Raw genomic sequence first — 23,962 nt, forward strand, 5'->3', positions numbered from 1 at the left:
AAGCTTGGGGACATTCAGATCCAAATGGTAACAAGTAGTTTTCAATAACCCTCACTTCAGAAGCAGTTTTAGAGGCACTCCAAGACAGCCCATTAAAAATAGGCCATTCTTAAAGATGTAGCAAAGTAGTCTCTGAAAAAAATTATCATTAGGCCAGGATTTAACTGGATCCTAGTTATTACAAGTCTTCCAAAGTAGTAAGACAGTATATTTCTTAATCGTGTTCTGATTTCATGCTCCCAACTAAATCAGACTCTTTCTTCCATCCTAGCTGGTATTAAACCTTTGCCTGCAGAGCAGCCTTCATTTGAGGATTAATAGATTTGCTGAATTTGGATACCATCAATATCACACAGGATTCTCCAAATTATATGAGTCTTACTGGACAATTTGGAGGGTGGGGATGATTAAGGCCACATCTTCCTGGGGACTGTTACAATATCCTACACCAGCTGGAAATCTCACCATCACTTAGGCAAATATGTACCATAGCTCCCACTGAGCACATGGGGGAAACACAGGAATCAGAAGGTCAGACTGTTGGGTCAAGGTTACTCTGTAAGTCCATCTTGGGAAACTGGGAGCAAGAACCAGACCGGGTTTGTTTAAATGTCTGTATCTATCTTGCTCCCATTCTTGGTGATAAGACACTTCTATTTCTATCGGGAATTTGTTTATTTTTTGAACTTGAGATGGCATTTCTCAGTCATTCCCTCTACTTCCCTTCATTAATGTTTGTCATATCTATGTAAAAAAAGCACACACTTTCCATTAAAAAGCCAAGTTCTGACATGTATGGACATTAGCCAGGAAACATGAAACTCAAACTTTATTCCAAATTCATTGCAACCTTGATAAAATTCAGAATTCTTACAAGAACAACAAAAATCAATCTGAAAATATTCCTTATTAAAAATCTTGCATACATGGAAACTTCCAAAGGGACTATTACAAATAATTAGGCCAACAATCATTCACATGCCTTTGTTGACATTAAAATATTCTGGCTAATGTCAATCTGATAATGAATGAGTGCCTGTACTCTCACAATGTGAGGGAGGCTACCCAAGTTCAAAACCTTGTCAGAAGCAATAGGAATTGCTTAATTTGCACAATTGCCAAAGGCAGAGAGAGCCCTGGAAAAAGCCTGTCTGCAGCACACAGAATCTCACCTGCCTAGTGATGTCTCTCGGATTTCTAAATAGTAACCTAAAGGATAGCAGCCAGTTGTCCGTATGTGTGTGGTGTGTGTGTGTGGTGTGTGTGTGTGTGTGTGTGTGTGTGTGTGTGTGTGTGTGTGTGTGTGTGTCTAGGTCTGCTGGGAGATACAATCAAGGGACTTGCCTTGGGTTTCATAGCAAACACTTTTTTTTTTTTTTTTGACACAGGATCTTGCTGTGCAACCCAGGCTGACCTCAAACTTGGGATCCTCCTATCTCAGGCTCTGAATGCTGGGATTATAAGCATATACCACCACACCTGCTGTATACACATTTTTTTATTGCAATTGTGTGACTATGCACTTATCTGTGGCGTGGGGTTGGGGAGCTGATGGAGATGACTGGTCAAGAATGCCAAAGAATTTTCAACCTTCTCCTGGCATCCCTGGAAACCATAGTTATCTCTGATTTGTTCCAGATTTTCAGTTGTGAGTGGTGGTGAATAAAGCATCAGGGCACACATCTTCACCTGCAATGGGGCAAGCTGTTGATGTCAAAGGGCCATCTTTCCTAAAAGGATTTCTGATGCACCAAGGACCAGCAAGTCAAGGCAACAAATGCTTTTGACGGGGTTTCACTTCTTCAAGATGATTTTCAATTCACTCATTTCCTCCGGTCAGATTATCCTATATGAGTTGAGCAGAATGACTGAGGGTCTGATATTTTAATGGCCCTTTTTTTTTTGTCTGAAATGTTGTCAATTCATGACATTCCAGACTGGGAACCAATGAACAACCTATCCTCATCTGCATTTTGCTAAGATGTACACTATGCTTTTATACCTATGTTATATGCTTCATCAGAGGGGACAGTAACAAAAACATTTCTATCCATTTGAGATAGAGGCTTGCTGGCAGTGAGTCTAAACAGAAGTGGCAGAGGAAGTGGGGAGATTTCTCTGTCAATCATCTTTTGCTCTCTACCTAGTGTAACCTAGGTAGAGACACCTAGATCAAGGTAGGTGACACCTTGATCACTTGCCCCTGGAAATGTGCCCTTGGGTTGATCTCCACACACCCCACTAAACCTGGCTTTTCATCTGCTCAAGTGGCTTCTCTTGGCTTCCTTTGTGGGGTTCAATTCTATTGCCTAGCTCCAAAAGGATGATATTCTTTATTTTTTTTCTTTTATTTATATATGCATACAATGTTTGGGTCATTTCTCCCCCCTTCCCCCCGCCCCCTCCCTTAGCCCGCCCACCCCCTCTCTCTCCCCCACTACCCCTTCACTACCAGGCAGAAACTATTTTGCCCTTATCTCTAATTTTGTTGTAGAGAGAGTATAAGCAATAATAGGAAGGAACAAGGGTTTTTGCTGGTTGAGATAAGGACAGCTATACAGGACATTGACTCACATTGATTTCCTGTGCATGTATGTTACCTTCTAAATTAATTCTTCTCAAACTAACCTTTTCTCTAGTTCCTGGTGCCCTTCTTCCATTGGCCTCAGTTGCTTTAAAGTATCTGCTTTAGTTTCTCTGCATTGAGGCAACAAATGCTGTCTAGTTTTTTGGGTGTCTTACCTATCCTCACACTTCCCTTGTATGCTCTCGCTTTATCGTGTGATCAAAGTCCAATCCCGTTGTTGTATTTCCCCTTGATCTATGTCCACATATGAGGGAGAACATACAAGTTTTGGTCTTTTGGGCCAGGCTAACCTCACTCAGAATTATGTTCTCTAGTTCTATCTATTTACTTGCGAATGATAACATTTCATTCTTCTTCATGGCTGCATAAAATTCCATTGTGTATAGATACCACATTTTCTTAATCCATTTGTCAGTAGTGGGGCATCTTGGCTGTTTCCATAACTTGGCTATTGTGAATAGTGCTGCAATAAACATGGGTGTGCAGGTGCCTCTGGAGTAACCTGTGTCACATTCTTTTGGGTATATCTCCAAGAGTGGTATTGCTGGATCATATGGTAGATCTATGCTTAGATTTTTAAGAAGCCTCCAAATTTTTTTCCAGATTGGTTGTACTAGTTTACTTTCCCACCAGCAGTGTAAAAGGGTTCCTTTTTCCCCCACATCCTTGCCAACACCTGTTGTTGGTGGTATTGCTAATGATGGCTATTCTAACAGGGGTGAGGTGGAATCTTAGTGTGGTTTTAATTTGCATTTCCTTTATTGCTAGAAATGGTGAGCATTTTTTCATGTGTTTTTTGGCCATTTGAATTTCTTCTTTTGAAAAAGTTTTTAGTTCACTTGCCCATTTCTTTATTGGGAGAATTTAGTTTTTTGAATTCCCTGTCTATTCTGGTTATCAGTCCTTTGTCTGATGTGTACCTGGCAAATATTTTCTCCCATTCTGTCTTCAGTTTAGAGACCATTTCTTTTGTTGAGCAGAAGCTTTTTAGTTTTATGAGGTCTCATTTATCTATGCTATCTCTTAGTTGCTGTGCTGCTGGGGTTCCATTGAGAAAGTTCATGCCTATACCTATTAGTTCCAAAGTATCTCCTACTCTTTCCTGTACCAACTTTAGAGATCCTTGATCCATTTTGAGTTAATCTTGGTATAGGGTGATATACATGGATGTAGTTTCAGTTTTTTGCAGACTGTTAACCAGTTTTCCCAGCAGTTTTTGTTGAAGAAGCTGTCTTTTCTCCATCGTAGGATGATATTCTTTAGGTCACTCTTTCCAGTCCCCTACATTTTTTGGTTAAACACTCTCCCTACAGATCACACTCATTTTTACAGCTCTCATGGCAGTCTAGAAAAGCAGTCTCCTAAATTTATCCTCTCACAAAGACAAAATAAGACAATCCATGGAAAGTGCTTTGTTTTGGGCCCATGGGAGAGGCTCAGCCACTCACTTGACAAGTTTATTGAGATCTTAGGTATACCAGGTACCATTCTGGTTTCTGGGGATGCAGAAGGAAGTGAAATAGAGAAAATCCCTACCCTCGTGGAGCTCGCGATTAAAAAGGAACACCATCAACAAAATGAATAACTAAAAGTAGGAAAAATATGCAGTAGGTTAATGTTGCATGCTATGGAAAATGCATAACACAGAGAAGGTGGACAGGAGAAGCTTGGGTTGGTGGCATTTGGGATTTAAAACTGGTGATCAGAGGAGTCTAGCTGTGAAGATGACATTTTGAGCAAAGTACTGAAAGAGATGGGAAAAATATTTAGAGATGTGTGTCTAAGTACTTTGAGATCTAATTTGCAATTTCTCATTTTAAAAGAAGAAGTAGATAAGATTGTGGAGATTAACTTTTTTCAAGGTTCCATCAAATCTCACAGATTACCTTCAATCTTAAATCAGGACCCTAGCTAGCAATTGTTGAATGCTTCTTCTTATTTTATTCAATTATATCTTTCACAAAATCAAGGCTTAGAAAGGTGAAGTGTAATCTATCAGAAGTTATGCAAACAGTGAATGACAGGGCCTGGATTTGAACTTGGGCAGGGTGAAGCCCAGTAACTCTCCATCAGCCTATGGAGACCATAGCGCCCACTTTGAGCAGGAGGACCATGGCGCCCACTTTGAGCAGGAGGCTCCAAGATGGCCAATCTGTAGTGTCAAGGCGACAATAGGAGAATATCTGCATGACAGCTGGGTTCCTTTGGGCCTGCTTCACTCCCATTCTTCTCCAGGAAACCTGACTTTGATTTCTCGTACATGCATTAATTTCATGTAAGATGAAAAATTGGAAAAAGACAGCAAAGATGCCAAACAAATAGCAAATACTTTAAAAATTGTTGAAGTCCAAAGAGAATTAGTACAAAGAGCCAGCTGGTGCCCTGGACGAGCACAATGAATTCCTCAGGAATGAAGTTACCCACAGCTCGTCAGTCATTCCTAAGCAGAGGCTGAATGACAAGGGGGGACAAAGCAGCATGGCCTTCAATGACAGAAAGCTTCTTTTTTATCTCCCTTTGTGAACTCTGGCAACCTGAGTGTCACATTTAGTCCCATCTGAACTGGGTAGGACATTTGCCAATGTTGTGCCTTTTGTTGACTTGACCCTGTGAAGTCAAGGATGCTATCTGTGTTCTGCTATAAGGCTGTAGCTTCCACGGGGAGAAAGGTGAGAATGGAGAGAGTTTTCACCTCTCTCTAAAAACTCCCCTGAGTTTTCATGCTCACTCTTACTAGGTTGTGCAGATCATTTTAGGGGCTCAGGTTAAAAGTGAGGCAGGAAGCTGAGAACAGCCAATGCACAGAAGGCAGAGGCATTGTGAAATGGAAGGAGGCAGTGTGAATCAGGCTGTTCTGGGTGCCTCAGCAGGCACCAGCCCCAAGGCTGGGTCTAGCTCTCTCATCCCAGTTTTTAATCCCTTTCGCCTGCAGAAAACAAACAAAAGCTCTGCCTTGGTTGGCCAATGCAGCTCATCTCCCATGTCTTCATCAGCATTCCTGCAGGTTTGAAATTAGTGTAGTTGGTTCAGCTCTCTCTATTCACAATGCCAACCCAGGCTGCATTTTCTTTGGTCTGGGGTGTGAACATTCCATGGCAGGTGTACTTGTTTTTATCCTCGTCTCTGTAAATTGGGACTGTGGTGTAAAGATCATAGCATGATCAAACATACAGGGGAAATGATTTTTCATGTCTTTCACAACACAATCATTCCACTAGATTCCTAAAAAAATCAGCTCCATTTTCAGCTGAAATGTTAAGCCCTAGGAAAGTTGTTGAAAGCTTTTGAACAGGTTTCCACGAGACTTTAACTCACACCATTCACTGCCTTAATCATCATCATATTGATCCAAAAGTACAATAATCTCACAATTCAGGCCCTACTTGTTTAAAAATATTTCTGACAAGTGTTAAGATGAAGTTAACCATTCAGTTTTCAATGGGGGAGAAACCACATGCTAAACTGTTAATACATAAGAGTATAAGAACAAGCTGCTCTTTAAAGACCATTTCCATATCAAAAATGCACATATTAGGCTGATGTGCGGTTTAGAAATAATTTTATTTACACATTAAGTCAAATATACTCGGATAGCCTAATTTAAGTCACTGTGCAAAGCTGGAAAAAATTCGAATGTTGCTTCCTTTAGACTCTTAAATTTAAGATGGGCCCTTCCTCCTAACGATGGGTAATTAGCAAGGTTTAATTGTAATTATAAATCACAGAGGAAGCTTCTAGTTTCATGGGTGGTTGATGCCGATTCTAATCAGGATGGCTGACCTAATGCTTGAGAAAGGATTGGCTGCTTCCGGAAGGATCCATTAATGACTTGGGAAAACAGATGTGCCCCAAACAATACTTCTCATGCCAAGGACAGAGTGTCCTTTCCCCTCCTCCATCCTCTTAAATAAAACCAAGGACAAACATTGACCCAGGAGCACTGTATAAACAACCAATCTGCTTACAGTGTCACCAGACTTTTCCAAGTCCTGCTCAGCCAGCTGCCACTACCCAGAGAATGGACTTGCTTTCATTCCTCCTTCTGCTAAGATTGCACCAGATGTGACACACCTGTAAGAAACCCTTCACAAAAATTAGGAAGAAAAGAAGGCCTTGGAAATGAGGGTGTTTTAATTAGTGATTCTTTGGGTGCAAGCACTATAAAGTCACTCACACTAGCTCAGATACTGCAAACAGCACACAGGTAGGCACCACAGATGGGCACAGAAGAATATGGGCTTACCTCCTCTCTCTCTCTCTCTCTTTTCTACTTATAAACTATCTTTCTTTGATGAACTGCGTACTAGAATAAACTTCAATGTGCCAGGATGTTCTGGTTTAAGTCCCAGCAGCAACTCCCCAGTGGCTTTCAGATCCAATTTTGTATTTTTAGAAGACTATCTGTTATGTCAGTATTTCAATTCAGCTGTACCTGGCATTGGAAATACAATTATTTCTACAGAGCCATGATGGTGAGTGATGCAGATGCAGTCATGGACTGTGCATTATCCCCAAAATTATCTACGGCCATCATTAGGATATCCCTCCATTTTGCAAATGACCATTTTTCTAGATACAAAAACAAGTTGCACCATGAAATGGGTAATTTTTTATCCAGGATTGACCAAAGAGCTTTTACAGGAAATATGCTTCAATATTTCAAAGGAATGAGAATAATCAGATACTTACTTATATTTAAATTGGCTTATCTTATTTCCTTTTTCTGACAATATACCATTAAGGGATATGTGATATTATCACATTTTTTTCTAAGGAAAACGGAAATTGTTCTTCTGCTCATAGAGAGAATGATAAGGGATGGCCACTTAAGCAGGGCACCAGGAGAGCTTAATGATGTGGACAGATCGTGCCAAACCTAACTCTGATACACAAAGCTGCCCCATGGCCCTACAATAGCTTTATTTGGCCTTCCAAGGAGGAATAGGGTGAGCACTGCTCTCCCAGTTCCCTGAACCTGCCTCTGCTCCACCCTCCTAGTCACATCTCACAGAACATCTCCTCTCTATGTAACTGTTATCCTTCATAGTTGTCTCTTCCTGCACATCAGGGACCCATGATAAATCTTGGAGTTGATCCAGTATGTTAACACAAGTTGCCAATGGGTTCCATATGCTGGAGGAATCCAAGGTCCCAGCATGGACCACTATGTTATGGAATAGACATGCCAGAAAGAAACTTAGAGATCAATTAGCTACTGTGCTTCCTTCATTTTATAAGAGAAAACAGGTTCAAAGAGGTCACACAGCCAACTGCTAAAGATTAGAACTCAAGATCAGAGCCCAAATATTTGCCTCCCTCATCAGAATCACCGGTTAGCAGTACTCACTGGAGAGAGAAGAGTGCCAGTAAAGCTAATAGATTTGGAGTCCACTTGGGAGAAATCCTAGGACATTACGAGTGTAAGTGAAAGCAATGTCTCTCCACCAGTCATCCCTTCTCCCGGTGTCCAGACTTCTCAGGGTCCTAGGTCACTGTTATTTGGACTTAGCTCTCTACAACAGCGATCAGCCTCCCAAGCCCTAAGGCCCAGTCAAATTTTTCCTTGAATAATGTTTCGTCTTTTAAATCCTATAATACTTTACATTTGAATTTCTTTTAAATAGTATTTTTATTATTAGTTTTTAATTGTAGTTGTAGCTAGTTAGGGCTAGGCATATCATAGCATTCTTTTCTCCTAAAAATTTCTGAATTCACAAGAATTTAAGACTACCTCTTTTTCTAGAGTTCTCTTAGCATAATAAAAAGAGAATAGCCTTTCATTGATTGTATTTTACTGGATAGGACAAAGAAGAGCATGGGCTTTGGAGACAGAGGACTTGAGTTTGGATTGCAACAGTGCTATTCTTTGAGACCCTGGGGTAGTCCTTTCTCTCCCCTGTGTTTCATTTCTTCATTGCAAATGTGGTTGTTGTGTGGGTTGAATCTACACACATGGAAGTGAATGTGATTCCTGGAATGACGAGGTAGCAGCCTCAAGGAAAAATAAAGAGTCCACTTACCACCACCATCCTAAGGTCATTTTTGGAGGAGGTGACTACTAGACTTTGAACTCAGGGTCTTGTGCTTGCTAGCCAGGCACTCCATCCCTTGAGCCGCACCCCATCCCCCCACTTTTTTTTTTTTTTTTTAGTTATATTACAGAAAGTGTCTCAAACTTTTGTCCAAAGTGGGCCCCAGATTGTGATCCTCCTGTCTATACCTACTGAGTATCTGGTATTACAGGTGTGTACAACCATGTCTAACTGATTCTGAGGTCTGAAATGCTAAGATCCAGAAATGTAAGAGAGAGCTAGCTGGGCTCCAGGGAGTGGCTCAAACAACAAATCCCAGGGATAAATGCCTTTTCTTCATGGCTACCATGCAAAATACCTGTTCAAGATAACCACACTGCCAGGTCATGGGGCAGCCACCATACCCTCTCTACTCTGTCTGATCGCAGTGCATTCTTTGGACAGCAGTAATATACACGACATAACTGCTCAGCAGGAAAGCAGTCGCATGGACTGGGATGACTCATGGGTTGGTCATGATAGTTTGGAAGGACCTGAAGGCAGCACAAGTTAGCCACTAATCTGAGACTCAGGTCACAGTGAAACTGGTATGTGGATGGGTCCCACTCACTGTCAGGCTCTTCTGGGCCCTACTTCCCACAATGGATTCATCACGGAAAAGGTCTCCAGATGCCCAGAATAACAGAAAAACTTCATGGCTTATTTTAGGGTTAAACTGTCTTTAGTAATGACCTCTTAGAATTTTTTTTTAAATTAAAGCTAGTTAACATGCACCATAATAAGAATGGATGAGGGCTGGTGGAGTGGCTCAAGTGGTAGAGCACCTTCCTAGAATGCGTGAGTGCTGAGTTCAAATCTCAGTAACACACACACACATACATAAACACACAACACCTCCCTACCAAAAGAAATGCTTATAGGTCTGGGAGAAGAGCCAACACTTCCAGATCACTAGGGAAGCCATGGAAGAGACAATATAAACATAAAATAATCAGCTTGAGGACCTCCATTGTTCAAATGACATAAATAACATATCACAAAGTAAAATGAGTCACCACTGTGACCATTCAATAGAGAAAGAAAAGAAAAAACCTAGAAAGATAAACTCAAAATATACGGTAAAAATATTGTAATAGTTCTTTCCAACAGATACAAAAATCCTATAAGAAAGCTGGTGGTGGCATTTGAAGACCAGATGGGAAGAGGCAGACAGAGCCCCAGTCACCTGTGTTCTGGTGCAGAGTCCGCCCCTTTCCCCTTTGGAATAAAACATCCTTTTATCATCTCCCACTTTAAAAGTAGCTGTTAAAGAGTTGTAAAATTCATTGCTAAGTTTTAAAAGCCCACAGTAATTTGGAATGAGGTCTATGTCTTCTGGGATGTTTGGTGTTTTTCAAGGAGGTCTGCCTTCATTCAGGGAACGCAGCACCTGCACTGGCATTTCAGGCTGTGCTGAGCATGTAAGGAAGGTGTGCGTGCATGTGTGCGTGTGGAGGAAGAGGAACAAAAGGACCTTGTCAGCCTCTCTGGAATGTTTGTAGGGATAGACAGCTATGAAAGAGCAGAGAGGAAGGCACGGAGCACTCCAATGACAGGTAAAGTAAGTGAAATGAGAATTTCAGGTAACAGGAAGAAAAAGAAACAGGGATACAAAGAAATGCCATATGACTTGCTTCCCCTGGCTCTTCCCTTTTATGTTTGGTTTCTTAGACATTTTTTATGGGACAAAAACTATGGTTGCTACTAATGTGTTCTTATGGAGAACTGTATAAAGAGAATGAAAATAATCAGAGAGGAATAGAATAACAGAGGCAAGTATAATAACAAAATGGAAAGGTCTGCCATAATAAAAGTATATTTGTACATCAATTTTTTAAACCCTCTTTATAGGGAAAGTCCAGTTACTTTCTTTGATACTGGGATTCTTCTACATTTCATTTTACTACAGTACACAGAGTATCCTGAATCTGAGAGCTAAAAGAATCAGTGAAACCCACCTAAGCCTCTCCCCCTAGAGCAAGACCTCTGTCTCACCCCCACCCCATCTGGCCTAGTGTCAAGAGCCTCATTGTTTCTTTTTTTCCTGCTGTTGACAGGTTAGATATTTATTATTTACTTTTATTTTACATTTATTATTATTATATCATTGCTGTGCTGGGGGTACATGTGTCATCTACAAAAGTTCTTATAATATATCATAGTTTAATTCACCCCCTCCATCATCCTTCTTTATTCCCCCTTCTCCCCACTCCTGGACTAGTTTCAACATGTCTTATTTTTCCATTTACATACATGAGTACATAATAGTTCTACCACATTCACCTCTTACTGCTTCTCCAGGGAGTCTGTCTGTCTGTTCTGGGACTCTAGTTATTTACTTGGTCTCTTTAACAGTAAATTCAATTAACTTAATATAAAGAAGAAGTTCAAAGCTCTTTCATTTAACTTCCCCTCTTTGGTTCCAGCTATACTTCCTCTGGAAGTCCTGAGGAACCCATGCCTGCCCATGGCACTGTCATACGGGAACAAAACCCATCTCCCAGTTCCTAATTCCCATGACATAATGTTGTAACTGGTCAGTGTCCTTCCAAAGTGTAGCAGCTATAAGAAGACCATCTCAAATTCCCAGGCTCTGGTCCACAGCCCTGTGCTAGTCAGCTTTCCTTTACCATTGCAAAATAACTGAGATATTATTATACATTAGGTTATCATATAGAGAAAAACATTATTCTGCCTTGTAGTTTTGCAAGTTCCAGGCGTGATCAGTTGGCTCCATTATTTTGGGCCTGTGGAAAGGCAGCACATCATGATGGGATAGCATAGAGGAGCAAAACACTTCACCTCATCATGAACCAGGCAGCAAAATAAAGAGGAAGAGAAAGGGGCTGGAGTCCCACAATCCTCATTTGAAGTCATGATCTCAGTGATTTAAAGACCTGCCACTATGTCTCACTTCTTAAAGACTCCACCATTTCCCATTAGGATCACCCTGGGGTCATTTAACACATGGACCTTTGGGGGATATTCAAGATCCAAACTATAGCAGTCCTTGACATATTTTCTAGGTGATTTTATTCATTAACCAAAGCCAAATTAAGCTAATAGTTCTCAACCTTAGGTCTGCAGCCCAGATCCCTTGTGTTTTAGCTTTACATATCCAGCAGGTGCCTTGCTATGGACTTGGATGTTCCTTAGATACTCCAAACTCAATAGGCACCTGATATGTTTTTGGCACCTGCATCCCACAGTTGTCAGGCACCTCATATTCTATGGCTTACCACCCACATGGTAACTCCAGTCACCCTGGAAATCCCCTCTCTTCTCCCGCTTCTTCCCCAACCCACCATTGTCCACTGAGGTCCACGATGCTTCCTTTGTATTTTGATCCTTCAACCCTGAAAGTTCACTGGTTAATTCAGGCCTTAGCTGAAAGTTTATGAAGTGATGTGCTTGAATTTGCTTTTCCAAGGCTGCTGAGATGTTTGAAGGACTAAACTGCCCTTTAGACAGGATTCTGTCCCCCTTTGTCAGGGACATCTCTCTGCCTATATTCTTAATCTCTATCCCACAAACCTTCAAACTGCTAAAAAATTTGCTATGATAGTATAAATTTGAACATATCGTTTGCTTTTTTTCAATATTCTTCAAGGGTTTGCTAAATTACCAAAGATATAAGCATAGTATAGGCTTCTGTGCTGGTGGCTGCCCCAAAATGATACTTGTCATTTGAACCCTTCAAAGACCTAATGACCTTGAAGCTATGTGACCACATTTGTAAAGCAGTACACAATTCCCCTCCATGGATCCTATGAAGGTGAAGCATCATTGAGAACCCTAGTTTAGAGCCGAGTTTAATCATCTAAATAGTAGCCTGAGAGTAATCATGTTTATTTTTATTTATCATTACATCATACATTTAGGAAAGAATGAGCATGGATTTATTTCTTCTTTCCTAATCAATTGACCAATCCTAAATTTAGGATGACTAAGTTAGACTGCAGACATTTTTCCTCTGGAACTGGATTTTTATTATTAAAATAGAATAGACACTTTTTCTTTATAGTTTTCAGTAGCATGCATAAAAACAATGCTGAGGAATTGCTTTTTAATAAAAGATTTTGTATGCTGAGTTAAAAGATGATGAACTAATAAGACAAACAAAATTTTAAAATTAATTTTCCAAATACATTTGAAAAGTCTCTTTTATTTCTTCCTCTGTGCCATATTTCCCATTCATCCTCAACACTATATTTTTCTTGTACTTTTCTGACAATGATGGGCAATAATGCCTTTTTGGGGTCATTGCTGCAGGCACAGTTCATGTTTATTGTCATTTGGTAGCTGATGACATTTAGTTAAGCATTCAGCATGGTGCAAAATACACTCTTCATCTTGTGTTAAGTGCATACTGAGCTGAATGTGATCTTTTACTTATTATGTGGCATTCTAAACCACTGAAGCAGAAATGTAACTTCCACAACACATACTTCAAAATCAGAAATCATGAAGCATAGTGACTATTTAATTAAATATTAAGTTGTAAGGATAAATTTAGAAATAGTACCTCTCTTTTTGTTTCTGACTTCTATGAGCAGTTAGGTCTTAGAGCTGGAAAAATGATATTATCTGAGTACAAATGGAAAGAGGAAAGCCAGCATTAGGATGCCCAATGGTAAGAGCTCATACCTCAACTTCAGCTAAATATAAATTTAAATGTATAAATAAATCAGTGGATGCAAAGATTCTTCTCAAGCAACATTTTTTTCCCAATGAAACTTCTCTTAAGCAAACAAAACTTGCAATATTTTGTTCACTTCTGATGTACTCATAGAGAAGCTTATGTCATTATCTATAAATTTTTTTGAACTTCTAGCTTTTTAAGTAATTCAAAAAGAAGTAAGTTTTATATTATCTTCAGTAGTGGGAATTAGTTATTAGAGGAGCTTCTAATTCCCTTAATGATGCCACAATGTTCCCTTTAATTGGTATAATTAGGTGTGCTAACAGTAGGGTGATTTATTTAGTATATATAGTATCTACTTTCATGAATATTCAAGAAATGATTATAGAAATACCCTTAAAATATTAAAAAGGCTATGATATCACCCAAGCAACTTGAATACTCATTGAATCTGATAGAGAAAACCTTTCAGTGGCTATACGTGTTCTGAATATAAAACAATGAGAGACTAGTAGTCTATTTCCTATAGTCCATTTGCACATTGTTCTATTTCCTGTTCCCCTCCTTTTCAACTCTTCTTTGAACTGATGATATGCAAATGAAAGTGAGCTAAAAACACTTTCACCAAAAACTGAATAAATTACCACTGATATTTTGCTTCCCTTGCCCCCATAATGGGAAAACAGGTTACAGTCATTACACTTGACCTTGAAAGTTTTAATTACCGCATTTTTGGTTGCTTCAGGGAGCAAAATATTGCTAAAAAACACACTCTTCTCATATTTGCTCAACTATAGCAAAACCAATAACTGGTTTATGCATTAATATACTAGACAAAGACCTGTCTACATTTTATTAGAATTGGTCAACTATTAATTTTTGATGACCCTCCATATAGATATATAAACATTAAGTAATTATGTCTAGGTGTGTGGTTTTTGCTTCACTAATTTTATTTAATATACCTTGCTTGGGAATTGTTGGGTTCCTGGTGTCAGAGATTAATATTTTTTAAAATCCATTCTGTAAAATTCTCATTCATTATCTTTCAACTAATGCTTCTTTCCCAGTTTCTGTATGGTCTCGCAACATCCAATTAGATGTATGTTAAGCCTTCTCTATTGGTTAACTCTTTTACCCAGCTCTCATATTTCCTCTCACTTTTTCTCACCGTGCTTCATTATCAGAAATGTTAAAGAATATTTTGGAATGACATCAGCCTGTGATGGAATAGGAAGCTCTGGACTTGATGCTATGGATACATTGACTCAACAGCAATAAACAGATCACTTCTGTTTGTAAGAAAAAATCCAGAAAGCAGTATAGAAGCTCCTCCACCCTGTGCAAGTGTGAGGCCAGCCAAATTGAACTGTAGGAAATTGGAGACACCCTATCAGCACAATCCCTGCTCTCAATACAGTGTCATATAATTGGGAAGAGAACTCCAGTTCCTTGCTTCTCTCTAAGGAGATAAATATTTGAATTACTCTTTCAATGTTTTAACTTTTCCAGGTGCTTCCCAAAATCATGGCTTGTATCTCACCTGTCTCAGAGAGCTAATGTTATGCCCACCATATGCGAGACCCCTGTGGGCTGCAGAGAATAAATGTGGCAATTTCACCTAGCATGCAAACACTCACTATAGCTTCTCACTGTAGTTCAGCATAGAGTGGGTAGAAAAAACAAAACTTGAAGCCAGTTCTCAGCTTTTTCTTGGGAAGAAAAGAGTTGGATTGGATGTTAAATATTAGAACTGTTCTGAGTGTTATAAAAGGGTCTAGCATTTGTTTTACCTATGTTGTAATGATGATGGGTCCAGCAAATATTGGACACCTGGGAATTCATGTAAACAAAGACAGTAGTTTATACTAGCTCATGGGCACTTGCCACAGCTTTTTCCCCTGGTCTTCTCCTGGGTGAATCTTGTTCATGAAGAGCAGGAGAGGTGGTAGTTTTCCCTAATGTGTAGGTCCTAACACGAGTTAAGGAAAATCAAGTAACAGTATAGAACTCCAGACACCAACCCTAATGAAATAGAAATTCATGCATTACTTGACAGAGAATTAAAAACATCCATCATAAAAATGATCAACAAACTGAATAGAACAGGGTACAATGTGAGAGTTTCAACAAAGATGCAGAAAATTTAAGACACAAATGAGCAGAAATCTTAGAGCTGAATAAAACAAGTAGACCACAATGGGTATTGTAGAAGTTCCAGATGGAGAAGGGAAAATACTAGGACATTTGTTCAAAGAAATAAATAAAAGCTTCTCAAATCTGGAGAAAAAAATGATAACCAAATCCAGGGAATGAAAAGGACTTTAAGCAAGTCAAACCCTGGGAAACACTTACCAAGGCACACTATAATCAAATTGCCCAAAGTTAAAAAAAAAGACAAAGGGAATGCTGAAAGCACCTAGAGAAAAGTGACTTGTCACATACAAAGCAACTTCCATAAGATTATCAGGGGATTTTTCAACAGAAATCTTATATGCCAGAGGGTAGTGGGGTAACATATTTGAACTACTGAAAGAAAACCCAATTGCCAACCAATAGTACTGTGCCCAAGAAAAACTGTTCTTCAAAAATATAGGAGAGATAAAGATTTATTAAGACAAATAAAAACTGAGGAAGTTCATTATCACTAGATGTGCCTCAAAAGAAATACTAAGGAAAAGTCTTCAACTTGAAACACAAGGACACTAAACAGCTACATGATACCATAAAAAAGTACAAAACTCAGCCCAGCACTGGTGACTCACATCTATAATACTAGCTACATGGGAGGCTGAGATTGGGAGGATCACAGGTCAAGGCCAGCCAAGGCCAAAAAAGCTTTTGAGAACCCATCTTAATGGAAAAAAGCTGGGCATGGTGGTGCATACTTGTCCTCCCAGCAACAGCAAGAAGCAAAAAATAGGAGGATTGTAGTCCAGGCTGGCCTGGGCAAAAAACAAAACCCTATCTCTAAAATAACCAGAGCAAGAAGGACTCAAGTTGTGGCTCAAGTGCACCTGCCTTGGAAGCATGAAGCCCTGAATTATAAAACCTCAGTACTGACAACAACAATAAAACATGTAAAACTCATTGGTAAAGGTACACAGATGGAGAAATACAGATGATTGTTCACTTGATCTATCACAGGCATGGGCTCTGCATCCACAGATTCAATCAACCATTGACTGAAAATATTTCTTTAAAAATTATATACTGATCATATACAGTATTTTTGTTATCATTCCCAAAAAATATAGTATACCTACTATTTACACAGCATTTACATGCATTTGGCATCATAAGTAACATATTTTCAGCTATATAGGAGGATATGCAGAGGTTATTTGCAAATGTTATGTCATTTTAAACAAGAGATGATCAGCTGCAGATTTTGTGTCACCAGGAGAGTTTTGGAACCAATCCCCTGTGGACACAGAGAGATGACTATATTACTGTAAACTTGTGGGGTGAATCATTTTTATTTCTAGTATAAAATACAAAAGTATTAAAAGTAACCATAACTAAAGATGTTAATAGACATGTGAGTAGATATAAATTGTGAAATCAATAGCATAAGATATGAAAAAAAGTATAGTTTTTGTATGTGGTTAAAGTTAAGTTCTTATCAACTTAACATACAATATAATATTCTATGTAAGGCCCATGGTAGTCAACAAACATATCTATAGAAATTGCATAAAAGAAAAATAGAAAGGAATCAAAGCATATCAATACAAAATCAATAAACACAAAGGAAGAGTGAAAGAGAGGCAAAGAATTGTAAGACAATTGAAAGTAATTAATAAAATGAGTAAATCTTCCCCCATGAACAATTACCTTAAAGATAAATAGATTAACCCTCCAGCCCCAGTCAAAATGCATAGTGGAACTGGATGGGTTTAAAAAGAAATCCAACAACAAATCCTCTTTGAAAGAGCCTCACTTGTGATCCAAGAACACACATATGCTGACTGAAGGCCAAGGAAAAGACAGTCCATGCAAATAGTAGCCAAGGAGAGCAGGGGTGATTATACTTAAAGCAGAAAAAAACTGACTGTAAATTAAAAACTCATCAGAGACAAAGAAGGAAATTATATTGGTAAAAGGGACAATTCACTAAGAAGAGAACAATTACTAACACATGAACCTAATATAATAGTACCTATACAAAGCAAAGAGTGACAAAACTGGTAAAACCAACTCAATGATAATGGTATCAACACCTCACTTTCAATAATAGAGAGAATAAACCGTGGAGAAAAAACAACAGATAGGGTGGACTTGAACAGCACTCTAGATCAAATGGACACAACACACAGAGAGCAACAACAGCAAGCTACATGTTCTTCCCCTGGAATTTTCTCCAGGGTGGGTCACATGGTAGGTCACAAACCAAGTCTTTTTTTTTTTCCCCCTTATCTCTAATTTTATTGAAGAGAGAGTATAAGCAATAATAGGAAGGACAAGTGTTTTTGCTAGTTGAGATAAGGATAGCTATACAGGGAGTTGACTTGCATTGCTTTCCTGTGCATGTGTGTTACCTTCTAAGTTAATTCTTCTTGATCTAACCTTTTCTCTAGTTTCTGGTCCCCTTCTCCTATTGGCCTCTGTTGCTTTAAAGTATCTGCTTTAGTTTCTCTGCATTGAGGGCAACAAATGCTATCTAGTTTTTTGGGTGTCTTACCTATCCTCACCCCTCCCTTGTGTGCTCTTGCTTTATCATACAAACCAAGTCTTAATAATTTCAAGAAGATTGAAATCATGCCAAATGTTCTTTTCAAATGCAATGAAATGAAATAAGGAGTCAATAGCATATGGAAAGCTGGAAATTTCACAAACTAGTGGAAATTAAACTATACATTTTGAAAAGCCAGTGGATCCAAGAAATTAGAAGAGAAATTAGAAAATATCACGAGACAACCATGAACAAAACAACACACTCCAACTGATGGGATGTAGCATGAGCAGTACTGGGAGTAGAATTTATAGTGTCACATTTTAAATTAAAAAAAAGAAGAAATATCTCAAATACATAACCTAAATTTACACCTCAAGGAACTCAAAAAGAAGGAAAAGGTGAGTACAAAGTTAGCAGAAGGAAGGAAATAATAAATATTAAGCAGAAATAAATGAATTAGAGAATAATAAAATACTAGAAAAAATCAGTTGAAAGTAAGAGTTAATTTTTTAAACAAACAAGAAAAGTAACAAACCTTTAGCTAGACTAGGAGGAAAAGAGAGAAGATTCAAATACATAATATCATAAATAAAAGAGCAGATATTACAACTGAGGCTAGCCTGGGCAGAACACACTAGACCCTGTCTGAAAAATAAGTAAAGCAAAAAGGGCTGGGATTGTGGCATAAGTGGTAGAGCGCTTTCCTAGCAAGCTCAAGGCCCTGGGTTCAAGTTCCACACCACTATCAAAAAAAGTAAAGAAATAGAAAGTCTGTTTATAACTATTAATGACACTGAATTAGTAGTTAAAAACCTCCTAACAAAGAAATACCCAGGACCATGTGGCTGGTGAATTTAACCAAACATTTCAAGAGGAATTAAATGATAACTAACCCTCTCAAACTCTTCTAAAAAAACTGAAGAGAAAGGACACTTCCAAACTCATTTTACAAGGCCATTATTACTCTTCTATTAACACGAGATAAGGATACAACAAAAAATTACATGCTAATATCCCTGATAAAAGTACATGTAAAATCTTCAAGAGGCTGGGTATTGGTGGCCCATGCATAGAATCCTATCTACTTAGGACGCTGAGATGGGGAGGATCAAGGCTGGAGGACAGCTTAGGCAAATAGATCCTAAGACCCCATCTCAACCAATATTTGGGTGCAGTAGTGAGCACCTGTCATCCCAAGCTTCTCAGAAGGTTGGGATCAGAAGGATAAGGGCTCCAGGACTGCATGGGCAAAAAGTTTTCAAAAGCCCATCTCAAAAATGCTGGGTATGGTGACACACACCTTTCATCACAGAGATGATGGGAAGCTTAACAAAGGAGGATTGTGGTCCAGGGTGGCCTGAGCAAAAAGCAAGACCCTATCTAAAAAGCAACCAGAGCAAAATCTAAAAAATAGCCAGAGCAAAAAGGGCTGGAGTCATGGCTCAACAATAGAGCACCTGCCTAGCAAGTCCAAAGCTCTGAGTTCAAACTCCAGTATCACCAAAACTAACCTTCCTGAAAATAGAAGCAAGCCAAATTCACCAGCACATAAAAAAGATTATGTACCATGACCAAGAGGAATTTGTCTCTGGAGTGTAAGGATATTTGAACATATGAAAATCAATTAATGTGATTCACCATATTAACAAAATAATGGATAAAAATCATCCTTTGATGATTATCTTAGATTTTTTTAGATTCAAAAAAACTTTTGATAAAATTCAAATTTTTCATTAAAAACCCTTCTTCCACAAACTAGGAATAGAGGGAAATTACCTCAATATAATAAATGCCACATATGATAATCTTACACATAACATCACACCTAATAGTGAGAAGCTGAAAACATTTCCTTTGAGATCAGGAACAAGACAAGGATGCCCTTTCTCACCACAGTTATTCAATATGGCACTGGAAGTCCTAGGCAGAGCAATAAGGCAAGAAAAAGAAATAAAGGGCATCCCAATCAGAAAGGAAGAAATGAAACTTTCCCCATTGGCAGATGACATAATCTTATGTTTGAAAAAAAACTTATGGCTCCAGAAAAATACTGTTAGAACTAATAAATGAATTAAGCAAATTTTCATATACTAATCAACTCTTAAAAGGCAATTAGAAAAGCAATCCCACTTAAAATTGCATCATGGAATAAAAAGAATGAGATGTTCAGAAATAAAGAAGAAAACAAAAGACTCATACTCTGAAAAATACAAAACAGCCATGGAAGAAATTTAAAAAGTTACAAATAAATGAAATGATATCCCATGTTCATGGGTTTGAAGACATCACATTGCAAAGATGTCCTTATTACCCAAAATGATCTACAAATTCCATGCACTCTCCATCAAAAGAGTAAGAAAGTATTTACAGAACCAGGAAAGACAATTCTAAACTTCACATGGAATCACAAAGTACCCTGAGTAGTCAACAAAAACAAAACTGGAGACAACATACTTCCTGATTTCAAAATACATTGCAAAACTACAGTAACTAATAACAAATGGTACCGGCATAAGGACAGACGTATAGAGCATTGGAATAGAACTGAGAGCCAAGAGTCCAACGCACACAGATAGAATCAACTGATCTTCAACAAAGGTGCCAAGAAATACAATGAAAAAAAGAACATCTCTTCAGTCAAATGGTATTGGTAAAATTAGGTATCCACATGCAAAAGAGTGAAATTAGACCCTTCTTTACACAGCACACAAAAATCAACTCAAAACAAATTATGTATTTAAGCACAAGACCTGACAATGTAAAATCCTAAAAGGAAACCAGGGGAAAGCTTCCTGTTTGACCCCAGCAATGATTTCATAGACTTGACACTAAAAGTATAGGCAACTGTGCTGGAGATGTGGGTCAAGTGGTAGAGTGTTTGCCAAGCAAGCATGAAGCCCTGAGTTCAAGTGTTGGTACTGAGTTCAAGCCCCAGTACTGCCAAAAGCAGAGGCAAGAAAAGTAAAAATAGACAAGTAGAATTACATCAAACTAAAAAGTTTCTGAAGAGCAAAGGAAGAAATCAACAAAATAAAAAGGCAACTATGGAATGGAAGGAAATATTTGCAAACTATGTATCTGACAAGGTATTAATTTCCAAAATATATAAGGAACTCCTACACTTCAATAGTGAAAAAACCCTTACAACCTGAGTAAAAAAATGGTCTAGAACTTGAATAAACACGACTCCAAAGAAGACATACAAATGACCAATACGATTAATGTCGCTAATCATCAGAGAGAAGCAAATCAAAACCTAATGAGGTTATCACCTATAATATATAACATAAATCCACCTTGAAGACACTGTGTTGAATGAAATAAGCCAGACACAGAAAGACAAATACCATGTCATTTCATTTCACTTATATGAGATATTGACAACTCAGTCAGACTCAAGGAAGCCAAGAATGTATGCCTAGGGCTGAGTGAAGGGGGAAATGGCAAATAATTAACCAATGTGCAAACCATCTCAGTTATACAGGATGGCTACATGCTAATGACCCTGTGCACAATGCTGCACCTATGGTTAGCACTACTGTACTGTACACTCAAAAATCTGGTAAGGGGTAGGTCCTATGTTGTTTTGCCACAACCACAACACAATCTTTTACCTTTCAGCTTATCTGTTCTCTCTTTGTATCTGGTTAGCCAGTTGAACAAATCCATTGAGTTTCTATCTTTTGTTCTTAGGTTTTTCACTTCTAGAAGGTCTGTTTTAAAATATGACAGGTCAATATTACTAGAAACAGTTCTTTCTATATATACACATACTTCATAACTGCAATATTAGCAATTTATGTAGATCTAATTCGTAGGGTTCCTCTCCCTTCCTGACTTTTGCTCCTGGTCACTTGGTTCCTTGTGTGTTTAGAGAATTTTTGTTGTGAATTCATGTTTTTTGAATTTCATTTGTGGGAATTCTTAGGTACCTGAGTTATATTGTTTCTAAGAGGATTTTAATTTTCGGCCTCTGTGCAGTTGGGGACACTACCCATCTGGGACCATTAAGTATCATATTTGGCTCTTGGCTATTGTTTTTTCCCCCTATTATGCAGTAATAAGAGTGCTAGGTCCCATGCTCATGTGAGTTATGACCTAGGATAGACATTTTCTGTAAATCTCTTTCTTTTATTCTCTACTCACAGATGAAGCTGCACCAAGAGTTTTCTCCAAGGTCTTCCTCTGCAGATCAGGTATTTTTTCTTCTTCATCTCTTGACATTGTCATGACTCTTACTGGGCCACAGAATCTATCACTGCCTACTGAATATGTCTATTAAAACTCCCTAGGCCTCGGGGGATTTGGAGACCACTACCAAACAGCAAATGATGGTTCTGTTTCTTTCACTTATTCCTCTGCATTGAAGCGTTCTCATTTTTGTCTCAGAGGAATTCCTTTGCTTTTCTGCCAGAACAACCAGGCACTGCAAAAGATATTTGTAGTATTAAAAAAAAAATTCAGTGTTTTTAATCTTGTTCCTCTGGGAAGGCATTCTTTATTATGTATTGTTTCCATTATTATTTGTTGATGATTCCTCTAGTTATAGCTACTCAAAAATCTTTGTGAAATAACTTTAATAAGTAGGGCACAAATAAAATAGAGATTTTCCTAGAGTATTCTCTTTAAATATTCAAGATGTCTCTCTTCACGAATCTCTAAGAACATAAATAGAAGTTTTATCATAAAAAATGACATTGCATTGTGCTAGAAATTGAAGTAGCAAATCAGTCCTCATCTTCTTAGAAAGAAGTTCAAAATCAATAGTAGAAAACGCCTCTCAGGGATAGATGAAGGACAGCCAAACAAATACTAACAAATGAATACAATAATTATGTAATGGAAATGGGAAATGACAAATAAGCACAGAAGGAAGGTGAATGCTCCTTTAAGCCTCTCCATCACCGAGCCTGTCAGCTGAGAGTGGGAAGTGGTACCTCCAACAATGTGGGATAGGTTTTTGTGGATATTTGAAATTGAACATGGTAGGAAATGTTTTAATTCTGATGGTACTTCAGATAAAAATGATCTAAAATTAAGTTAAGCAAGGTATTATGGGCTAGATCACAAGACTTGCATTGTTTTATTTTATTTTATTCTTGGTAATACTGGGGATTGAACTCAGGACCTTACATTTGCTAAGCACACACACACCCCATCCACAGCATTTTAAATATAAAACATCTTAAAGTAAATTCTTTTTTATTGAAATTGGTATGTATAAACCTTAATATTTCGGTATAATCTTTGCTTATTCTTTTTTTTTTTTTTGATGGTACTGAGGTTTAGACTCAGAGCCTCACGTTGGCTAGGCAGGCATTTATCACTTGAGCCACTCTACCAGATCATTTTCGTGTAGATTATTTCTGGCTGGCCTCAAACCATGATCCCACTGATCTCTTACACAAGTAGTTAGGATTATACGCATGAGCCATGGGTGCCCAGAAAAACTTTGACTCTTGAATATTGAAAAACCCCAGGATCCTGGGTCATCCTTTATCCTCAGACATGGTCCACATTCTCTTTTGTGTCCCTTCCCTTTCCCCAGGAGTTCATCCAATCCCATGGCTTTAAATAGTACTCATATAGCGGTTACTCCTTGGCTATAACTGTCACCTCACCCAGCCCTGATCTCTAGATCCTTCTAGTTAGTGTCCTATCTGACACCTCCTCTCTTCCTGACTCCTCCAGAGCCACACCACATTGGCACCACAATGGAACTTTTGACTTTCTCAGTTTCCAAATCTTACTCCTTCCCTGCTTCCCATGACTCTACACTTTCCTTGTTTAATGTTTGTCATAGAGGATACAGAGAAACCCCATGGGTCTTCAGCCTTTATCTAGCACGGCCTTCATCTTGGGTAGAGCCTAGAAGAATGCCTGACACAAAGCAGAGATCCAATAAATATTCACTGAAATGATTTCAAATGGCCTCTCCATCTGTCCACCTTTCCCTCCCTCCATCTCTCTCGTGTTCCAGCCGC

The 23,962-nt window shown here is 38.5% G+C and overlaps 1 protein-coding gene and 1 long non-coding RNA gene across 11 annotated transcripts in view; one reads left to right on the forward strand and one right to left on the reverse strand.

Moving 5' to 3' along the window:
* Kiaa1217 (KIAA1217 ortholog) overlaps nt 1-23,962 on the reverse strand; it is a 444,456-nt gene that overhangs the window by 412,012 nt on the left and 8,482 nt on the right. The gene's annotated exons all lie outside the window — the stretch shown is intronic.
* LOC141417510 (uncharacterized) overlaps nt 1-23,962 on the forward strand; it is a 71,785-nt gene that overhangs the window by 17,589 nt on the left and 30,234 nt on the right. The window contains exon 2 of the long non-coding RNA XR_012442141.1: nt 22,127-22,174. This is a non-coding gene — a long non-coding RNA (uncharacterized lncRNA). The remainder of the gene's footprint in view (nt 1-22,126; nt 22,175-23,962) is intronic.

Source organism: Castor canadensis, chromosome 15, assembly GCF_047511655.1.
Source record: "Castor canadensis chromosome 15, mCasCan1.hap1v2, whole genome shotgun sequence".
NCBI classification, from domain to species: Eukaryota; Metazoa; Chordata; class Mammalia; order Rodentia; family Castoridae; genus Castor; species Castor canadensis.